Raw genomic sequence first — 11,007 nt, forward strand, 5'->3', positions numbered from 1 at the left:
AAGGTTCTGGTGTTACCTTGTGGTCCATAGAGCTTGAAAAATACTTTCAATTTTGAAGAAGAATCTTTTCCCGATTGTTTGAAAGCTGTCTTTTTTTTTGGGTGTACATTATGAAGCCTTTAAGCTTGGAAGAGATATAAGCTTTTTATAAAAAATATTAAACTTTTGAGACTTAAAGCTTATACATTAAGCTTTAAAAAATTTTAAAATAAACATCTTCATGGTTGGCTGTCCGTGCATAAGGAAGGGGGTTTGTAACCCAAAATTTAAAGCTTTTATTTTAAAAGCTTTAAATAAAGCTTATATAATAATAAGCTTTAATCAAAGCTTTACTAAACTTTGAACCAAGCCCCACTACTAAAGGGTGCACGGGTGTTGAAGAAAATCCGTTAAGAGTACAAGAAGAAGCCACCGGTTGTCCGCCGTCGATTGGAGAGACATAGAGGGGAATTCGCCACATAACCAGTTTGTAAGCTTTTTAATAATATAAGCTTAGTATATATAAGCTTAATATTATTATTAAGCTTATTTTAACCCTTCTCCACGGTAGGCCAACAATGTTGGGCGCTTTGCCCCTCCCTTTTTGTTTTTGTTTAAAAAAATAATAATAACATATATATATATATATAATTTTATCATCACGTAGTCACCGCCCGCGGGTAGAGAAGAAGGAAAAGAAAAAGTAAAATAATACAAATATATTTATTTTCTCCTTTTTTCAATTGAACAATAGATAGGTTTAGCAATTTTGAATTCAGAGATTTGACCTTCTTAATTTGTTGATTTGATTTGTACAGAGACTGATTATGAAGAGTATTAGAGTTGAGGAAGGTGGTTTTGTGGTTTTTCAAAACCCACTAATGGTTTTCCACCTTGCTTTACCTTTTGGGAAAGAGATTGATGGTGGGAATTTGTTGTCTAATGGTTAAAAACAAGCCTTCTTTCAACCATACATAACCATACACCCATAAACATGTTCTTCTTTCAACCATACATAACCATAAACCTATAAACATGTTCTTCTTCAAATTAAATTGAAAAATTACCAAAATCACATGTGCCTTTGTCTCTTTCACCTCTTTGTCCACAAGTCTTTGACTGGTTTCAAGAAGATTGAATTAAACCAAAGCTCTATTACTATTGTCACGGATCCTTTTTGTACTTCTTGAAGAAATAATTAAAAACTCACAAATACATAAAAAAATAAAAACAAAGACTTGAATCAAATTGATATCAAAGAGCATAGCATAGCATAAGACAAGAGAAATAGAATAACATCACCATCAAAACAAGATTGGGTGCAATCTCCCCCCTCATGTGTGTAGCTCCACTTCCACCATATGAGTATTTAGAGAATTATATTCATAAAAATAGCCCAAGGAGCTAATAATAGATGTGCGTATAATTTAGACTTGCTTTTTCCACTTTTGGGTATTAAAGTTCCTAAGGTTTATACATATCAAAACCTTTGCCCAAATATAAATGTTAATGGGCTTTTACACATGAAATAACTTTGTGCACACTTGCACATACAATAACCTTATGCACATTCGCACATTCCATCAAACCGATTTCTGCACACATTAAATCAAGTATATTTTTACACGATTATTAAGCATTAAAAATATGATAAAATATATACCTATAAACAGACACTGTTCATCCAAAACAACCTAAAGCCTATCATAACCCACAAACCATTGGATATACCTATTGTTATCCTTGAGGTCAATGAGAACTCACCTGTCCCAAGCATGGAGATTCTGAACTCTTTAGGAGAATGTTTGAGTACGAGAACCTTGAACCCATTAAAAAGGTGGAAATTACAATATCATTAGCACCCTGAGGTGTAGGGTACTCCATTGAACATCCCTAAGTTGATCAATTTCATGGTTTCAAAAATTGAGACCACAATCACTACACGTCTGTGTAAAGACCCTCAACTCTTTGCAGCATTAAAAGCTCTTCTTAATGGGGAACTTAATGTTAGGCTACCACCCTTTGTAGATATGCATCAACGACATCCTTCTTTGAGACCATACCAAAGCCTCAAATGGATGAGAACAACACCAAATCTGTGGTCAAAATAACATTGAACAAACTAGGACAATACTTTGAGAGTGATGAGACTAATGCAACCCTCTCTGTCATTGTCAAGGGAATCGGAGTAATGGGAGTCCTAGATGTGTTGCTACGAGAGTGAGTTTAATCACCAAAAAGTGTTGGGAAAAGATGGGTAAACCTCATCTTGAAGTGTCTGACATTGTTGTCAAGATGGCAAATGGAACGATTGCCAAACTTATTGAGAAGTTATCGGATCTTAGGATCAAGGTACTGAAACATCGGGTGAAGTATACCTTCATTATGATGGATTTCTCCTAACAACTAGACTCTTATAAGATGATCTTAATATGAACCAGGGACCATCCCAATCAAAGGTCATAGATGAAGGTGATGATTTAAATTAGATTCAAATGATGGCCACCATAGACACTTGGGGAAGGTAAGGATCAACATGGGGAACACTGGATGGTAAGGAACTCCTCAAAGTTGTACCATTGTGAATGATGAGTATAATGCACTGAGACAATGAGGGACAGTGAGCTTTAATCCACATGGGAAGAAGACTCTAATTCCTACACTTCTAAATCTTACACCTCTGATCTAGAAATGAGATGAAGACAGAACTAAAGCAAACCCAAGTGAGTGGAACCAAACCAACACGAATTAAGATAAGTGACACAGAAACATGATCAGATGAAGAAGCTTCTCACCAAAGCAAAAGAACACTAAAGAAACAAGACAAACGAAAGCATCATAAGATAAACACGCACATGAGGCTGCAAGAAAGAACAACCATGGCCCAATGGCTACACTACATTGGTACCGTATACATTCATCGAAAGTTTATAGACAATTGGGGAGAAGAGTTGCAAAAAGTCATGTATTGTAGACCACCCCCAACTCATATAGCACAGGTAGAAGTCTTTGGCCAACCCAAACTTACTCGTTTGGCCCAAAGAAACCAAAACTGTGCGTTTGCCTAAAAGGAACGAGAGGCAAAGGTTAAAGCTATCAAGACAGCTGAGGAAAAGAAAGAACAAGAACCTAACTTATGCTAGGTACCGAATCATTAAAAATTATACACCGTAAGGGATTGTAAGTTAGTGTTTGAAAATTCAAAACGAGAACCTATGAGTAAGGAGAGTGGAGGCTCTAATGGACTCGCTAAAGTGAAGGAGGTAGACTTGGTAAAATTTGGTGAAGACTCTAAGCCAGTTTACATTACTAAAGACCTCACCAAGAAAGAGGAGCTTGAGCTTTTTGCTCTCCTCAAGGAGTATAGGAATTGCTTTGCCTGGACATATACCATGACATGAAGGGAGTTCGTGCAGAGGTGGTACAACACACCATCCCCATGGTACTTGATGCCAAACCAGTCCAACATCAATCCTATCCAATGAATCCCAAATATGCAAGCATTGTTAAGGAAGAGATTGATAAACTCATTGAGTGTGGATTCAACTATGAGATTGAACACTCAGAGTGATCTCACCCATTATTTTTGTGACCAAGAGGAACGGAAAACTCAGAGTGTGTGTCGATCTCAAGAAAGTAAATGATACCATGTGCATGTATCACTACCCCTTGCCATATTTAGAACATGTGCTTGAACAAGCTGTAAGCAAGGAGACTTATAGATTTTTGGTTGGATACTCGGGCTATAATCCAATTTCAATAGCACCTAAGGACCAAGCCAAAACATCTTAACATCTTTTGTCCCACCACCACTGAGCATGGTGTGTATGCTTACAAAGTTATGCCATTCAGTCTAACCAACGCACCAACCACATTACAAAGACTTATGAATACTTCTTTTAAGGACTTCTTAAGAAAGTTTCTTGAAGCTTTCTTGGATGATTTATGCATTCATTCATCTTGGAAAGAGTACCTAGTGTGCCTAAAAAGGGTGTGTAAAAGGTGTCAATTTTATCGCATATCCTTAAACCCTTATAAATGCTAGTTTTGGGTGAAACATGGAGTTATTCTTGGGCATATATTGTCCAAAAATGAGATTTCCACTAATGAGAGCAAAATCAAGATCATCTTGAAATTACTCCCACTAATAAACTACATGGGAGTCCAAAGATTAATGGGCCATGTCGACTACTACCGTCGATTTATTTTTTTCTATACAGAAATAGCTCATCCTTTGTATAAGCTATTGATTGTATTTATGTGGACCGAGGAGTGTCAACATAAGCTATTGATTGTATTTATGTGGACTGAGGAGTGTCAACAAGTTTATGACGTGCTGAAGTAAGCCTTGGCCAGTGCTCCAATCTTGCAAGCACCTAACTAGGATGTCACCTTTCATGTGCACATTGATGTCTCCAATTTTGCAATTGGATATATCTTAGCACAGCCAGGGGAACACAAATTGGACTATCCTATTAGTTTTGCAAGTTGGAAACTAGACTAGGCTAAAATTAATTACACCACCACTGGGTGTGAAGGGTTAGCAATGGTTTATGCTCTAAAGAAATTTTGGCATTACCTTCTTGCTTATTTATTTCTATGTCGATTGTCAAGCGTTGTTGTATCTCGTGAACAAACCATGCTCCATGGGAACGATCACAAGGTGGTTGTTGATTCTTCTTGAGTTTAATTTTACAATAGTTGTGGGGCCTCGCGTAAGAAACATGCTATGGCAGTTCATCTATCTCGCATACCTAATGGTGAAGCACCAATCGGAGTTAATGATGAGTTATCAGATGGTACATTATTCAAGGTAGAGGCTATTCTAGAGTGGAGTGAGAAAATCGTTAACTTTTTAGCTTGTGATTTTCTAGAAGGAAAGGAACTGCAGAAAGATTCAACAAGAAAGTTGCTAAAAAAGAGTAAGCCTTACCAACTTATTGCTATTGGAACTCTTTATAGAAGAGGTAAGGATGATATTCTTAGACGCTTCCCACGAGAGGACGAATATCTCATGATCATGGAATAAGCACACGAGGGGGTAGCAGGCGGACATTTTGTGATAGAAATGACAACCAAGAAAACTACTCCACTTGAAGTACTTGTGGCTAATGCCTTTTAAGGAATGTGTGCTATTTGTAAAAGGTTGTGATGAGTGCCAATGTTGTGCCAATCCATAGAAGGAGGACATGATGCCATTGCATCTTGTCAAAGTCGAGCAACCTTTTGAAAAATGGGGCTTAGATTTCATTGGCCCTATTAGTCTTACTGCACGTGGCACACAAGCACGCTTGATCATTGTTGCCACAAAATATGTAACCAAATGGGTTGAAGCAAGAGCTTCATGAAAAGAAAATGCCATGACGATTGCTAAATTTCTCTATGAGAACATCATTACTCGCTTTGGATGTCCATTTGAGCTAGTGAGTGATCAAGGTAAGCATTTCATCAACAATGTTATCAAAAATCTCACTAACACATTCATGATTGCACACCGCAAGTCAACGCCATATTTCCCACATGCAAATGGCCAAGCTTAGAGCACCAAAAAGTTCTTATTTTGGCTTGATGCACTGATTGGGAGTCTAAGCTCACATCAGCCTTATGGGCCTATCACACATTATACAAAGTTGTAGTTGGTTGCACACCATTTAAGATGTTGTATGGACTTGAGGTAGTAATACCTTGGGAGTTCCTGATCCCTAGCTTAAGGGTAGTTGTAACTGAAAAGCTTGATGGTAATGAATTGGCTAATTGGTTGTTTGTTTTGGAACAACTTACAGAGGAATGACAAACTGCAGTGCTGCAAAACATGCTGACACAAAAAGTACTGAAGAAATAAGTGGTTTGAACAAAATGTCAAGGACAAGGAGATCTTGTACTTATGTATGGGTCTGTAGTGAAAAGAAAAAGATCAAATATACTGGAAAGGGACCATTTCTCCTTAGGCACATGAACATATGCCGTGCACTCACTGCCGTGCACTCACTGACAAAAGGTTAAAAGCCAAATCTAGAATATAGAGAAGTATCTCTTGTCCTCGTCAGAACGGAAGATGGGGATATTGCCATGTCCATGCACTGGCACCATAGAAGAAGAATCACTCAGAGTGATCTCGCCTGATCTGGTAGTGAAGTCCTTGAACCAATCTCGATGGGGTGTCATATGAGTAGTAGCAGTGCTATCAACAATCCAAGACCATGACACTGAGAAGTCACAAGGGCAAGTATACGACCGAGTACCTGCTAAGAGAAGAATGCCATCATCCTTCTTGGGTTGAGACACCGCCGGTTGCTGCTTCATCACGCTTTTTCTTGTGACATTGGGGTGACGTGACCCTTCTTGCCACAATAATGACATTCAATGTCCTTATTCTTTGAAGATTTGTTGTCTTTATCCTTGTCGGAATCCTTGGAGTTCTTGTCAGAACCCCCTTTTCCTTTCTTTTGTTGATTCTTCCCTTTATCTCGCACTACTGTGCCAAAGCTCCATCAGGGCACCAGAGGTGCCAGTCCGCTCCTCAAAGCAAGACTCAATCTGCATAACGGAGGGGAGAACTTCCTCCCAAGTAACTGGAACAGGACGAGGAGAAGAAACAAGAGACTGAAAGTATGCATCAAACCTCTCTGGAAGTTTGGAGAGCAGCCGAATAGCCATGTCCTCTGTGGAGATGTCCTTGCTACAAACAACAAGCTCCTCCCCCTGGAGATCTTTCATCTTCGAGAGATGAAAGCAGATAAAGATGGAAAGGTAGAAACTGATAAGTTCATAAGCTGCTTTTCCAACGCCAAAATCCGACCCGGAGACTTAATCTCATAGAGATCTGCAAAAGCCTTCCAAACTTCATGTGCAGCATCTGCTGTACGCACATGTGAGAGAACAGAATCCTGACAGTTCAACATCAAAAAGGAGAAAACGCGTCGATCATTCGATTACCAAATATCAATCTGTGCCTGAGTCGCACCACCGGAAGTAAGGGTGGGAGGAGTGGCATTGGCCGGTGTAACAAGCCAATCCCAAAGATCCACGCCACGCAAGGCCAGTGTAACAAAGATCCACGCCACGCAAGGCCGATTTCACCTTCACCTTCCATAGGGTGTAGTTGGAACCATCCAACTTCGCAGACTCAGCAAACATATGAAGAGAAGTCGGTGCAGCCATCACAAAAGCTTGGGCTCAATCTCAAAAAAAAATTTGCACAAACTCTGAAGTAGAAGTGTCCTCCTTCATAGGTACCAAGAGTGCCACCAAAGCCTGCAACACCAAATACCCCCTTTGCAAGGGAGCAAACCCACGGGAGAGGAAAAATGCAGCAAAGGAAGCTGCTGTCCTGAAGAAAACAGGCCGCCTATGTCCCAAACTCCACGTGGAATAGAAGAAAACTAGTCAAACAGTACCTGAAGGCTGTGTTGATGAAGCCAAACTGAAGGGCGCATCAACTAGCAGGTTCAGTCCAGAAAACGCAGCAAAGGAAGCTACAGATCTGAGAGAAAAACATAGAGGCAAAGTGACCAGGTTCAACCCAGAAAATGTGGCATGAAAGAGCTGCAGATCTGAAGGAAAACGCAGAGAAGGAGGTGCTGAAAACAATGCTGAATCTAGGGCAGCAAAGAGGTTGCTAAACCGGGAGCGATGATACCATGAAAGAGTGCACAGAGCGGAAGCAGAGTGGCACTAGAATGTGTTGAACAGAGAGTGCAAGAGAGAGAGAGAGAGATACGGAGAAAACTATGCTGAATATACTAAAGCAAAACAGTCCCAAGCAAGAGACACAACAAGTCTCATAAGTGAGGGAGCAAAATATAGGCTGAATGAATGATGAGAGGCCAGCACCCACTATATATAGTAGATGTGAGCTGGCTGACTGGAGTTGCAAAATAGGCCGATTGGAAAATGCCAGAAAAGCTGGGAAAAATCCCAGGAAAATACTAGAAAAAGGGGTGGCCAGCCCACAAGCAAGGGCCATGCAAAAGGGACCAAATGGGCACCATAAAAGAGCAGAATCTGGGGATGAATGTGCTAACATATGGCCACAGGCTCAATTCCAGAGAGGCTGAGTGTGGGTATGATCCATTTGATTCCCATGGATGGTGGAGATAGATTGGAGACTCTGACGATGTCCTCTCTCGCACCCTTTCTTTTCTTGTTTTTTGTTGCTGAGGACATGAGCAGCTTCCTCTCTGCCTAGGAGATTGGTTTACAAGGGTTGTGCACCTACCTATATCAGCTCATAGGAGGAGCTGCTTGACTTAGAGTTTGTCGAATAGCAGTATACTTGTCATGAAATGTGAGGAATCTCCAAAGATTCATCGATGCGATAGAGATCTTCTATCATGCATCCGGCGCACATAGATCAACTCGCACAAGTCATGTGGATTTTGGGTTGGATCCTCGCCCACCCTGACTTGGAGGCCAGTTGAGGTTTTTCAATGGGTCTCGAGTGGCACTCCTGTTTGGTATCTTGGATGCCATGTTGGTATGACCATTTCCCCAATGCAGTTGCTAGCCCTCCTCTTCTAAGCATTCGGAGGAAGTTGTTATACTGGAGTTGAGTTAGGCTTTCCTCAGCAAGCTAGACGAGTCGTGGTAGCGAACTAGGTTCTTCTCCTATCATGTTGTACATCAATTCTTGTTGGGATTTCTCTCGAGCATGCATTGGTTAGGTTCAACAGTTGATCCGCAACTTCGTTTGGGTTGGTAGTGATGTGAGGCCCACATGGGCCAAGGTGCGAGAGATCATCGATCCTTTTATTTAGAGTCGAGCTCTGCTAGGCAAGTTGATCATTCTTCTTTCTTTGGAAGGACTTTCTCTTACCTCAGATCTTAGCATGCACCCCTGTTCTCGTCTCGGTGGTCCCTACCCCTAGAGTCCGAGATGGATCTTCACAAAGATATGGGCCGGTGGCTTTAGCTCAGCATTTGAGGACACATTTGCGGCTAGCCTCCTTCAAGCTTGGGACCACCTCAGACTAATCCTCCCCAACTTTAGCACCTCTGATGAACAGCCCCTTAATATGGAAACCTCTAAGTCCGGCTACCCAGTTGTCATATGCTAGGTGCACATCTGCACCTATCATGGGGAGCTTTGAGCATGGGCCCAGCACAATCCCTTGCGGATTGGTTACTTTTCAGACAACTTCCCCCGGAGGCCTAGGCAAGGAGCTTGGTTGGGATATACAAAGCAGGGATGGACTTAGCCTTGACATTGACTCTTCCATTTCTCGTAGTGGCTTACCTCGATCTCGAGCCCTCCTCCCTTGTAGTGACTGGGAGTGTTACCAAACATGACATACCTTTGGCAATGCATGGTGCTAAAACGAGAGTCCAACCTTCCTCCCTTATGAGGATCTCATCGGGGATGCACTCTATAGAGGGGGGTTGTATGTTTCCATGAGCATGGTTAGTACATCAACCCTCCATTGGCCAAGCTAGCAAAAGAGGGCTTTTGGGCAGTTATGGTTATGGGAGGGCTGCCGCTCACATGCCTTGAGTGGGACCTAGGAGAGTGGACATGGCAGATCCCTTTGCTAGTGAGGAGGCTCCGAACACCCCCTTCTTTACTTACACAACATGACAGGGCTATAGGATTCAGATGCATGAGATTGAGGGAGCTCTAGCAAGAGCAAGGCACTGACATTCCTAGGGCCTCCCGCTTGGTTTCTTTCAAATTTTTGGAACAGGTTATGGAATAGTTCTGGACATGCAAGATTGCACTCTTTCTATGGCAGTTAGCCCACCGAAGCCTAGCGGTTGGCCACCATCGGAGGTAGATCAACGGTTTGTTCATGGTGTGGCCATCTACATAGGAGTCCTAACGTCATTGCCTTTGGGATTGCCTGAAGTCTTAGCAAGTTTGCCAAAGGATTCTCCGCATCTTCACTATGGATCAAGCTTTGCCCCAGCACAATCACTTATGGCATAGTTCTTGGGCCGCCGAGGGTGAGGTAGCCATGGCATATGAGGAGGATGGTGGAGGTTGGCATTACAGGTTTCTCATCATTGGATCTCGACAACTCTAGTTCTAGCTCCCTCTTTAGTTTACTCAACCCGAGGCTCCTGCCAAAGATGGGAGATTTGCAATAGTATTACTGCATGGCATATTTGGCGAGCTCGCTCTCTGTAGCGAGGCCATCAAGGGCACCCCCGCCCCGCCAACGAAATCCATCCAAAGCATATGGCTTGAAATCATACGCATCCTCGATGGATACTTGGGGAAGCTTCAGGGTAACTCTGATCACATGTAGAAGCGCTTGCAAGCCTTCTTGTAGACTGGTGTTACAACCCGTTTCTCACTAAGAGTGGTGGTGAGCCCACCTAGCATTATCGACCACCGGTATGGTTGCCCCCTCCCTCCCCACCCGTCGTCAAGGCGCGCGCGCACTCGTTTTTGTCATTTTGATTATCGCTCTCTCTATAGAAGTGAGTTTGTGCTTAGCTTATGTGGCTATTCTTTTTGGTAACTAATAGAAGGATCTTTTTTAGAAAAAAAATCATTTCAACCTCTTGAATCGTAAATACTTTCCACCTAAGGTGAACTCTCTACACTTTAACTTGGATAAAGATGCCACCACATTTTTTTAAGCTTAGGGCAACTTTAAGGAGAGACAAAGATGTGGCACGCGTTGGATTTACAACAGGAGTGTCACGTTTGACAAGTTTTTTATGTTAACAAATAAAAGAATTATCTTCATGATGGCAAGAACTTAGTAGATGGTCCAATTTCCTTGTAAGAGCATGACCAAGTTGATCACAAACCCAAAACGAATTATCTTCACGATGCTAATAACTTACTAGATGGTCTAATTTCTTTGTAAGATTGACCACAAACCCAAAAAGATTTTGAAGCGAAGAGAGAAGCAATCGAGGAATCAACCTCTTTAAGGACATCCATTGATAGGACAAGGTTTAAGTGTGAAAATGAAGGTTTTTAAGAACAAATGAGCCAAGAAGATGCCATAGATGGTTCTAGATTCTAATTAAAGCTTTCTTGCACTTCAGTGCATTATAACACAACTTACAATTTGCACT

This window comes from Cibotium barometz, chromosome 3 (genome assembly GCF_041138505.1).
Source record: "Cibotium barometz isolate CiBa-2024 chromosome 3, ASM4113850v1, whole genome shotgun sequence".
NCBI classification, from domain to species: domain Eukaryota; kingdom Viridiplantae; phylum Streptophyta; class Polypodiopsida; order Cyatheales; family Cibotiaceae; genus Cibotium; species Cibotium barometz.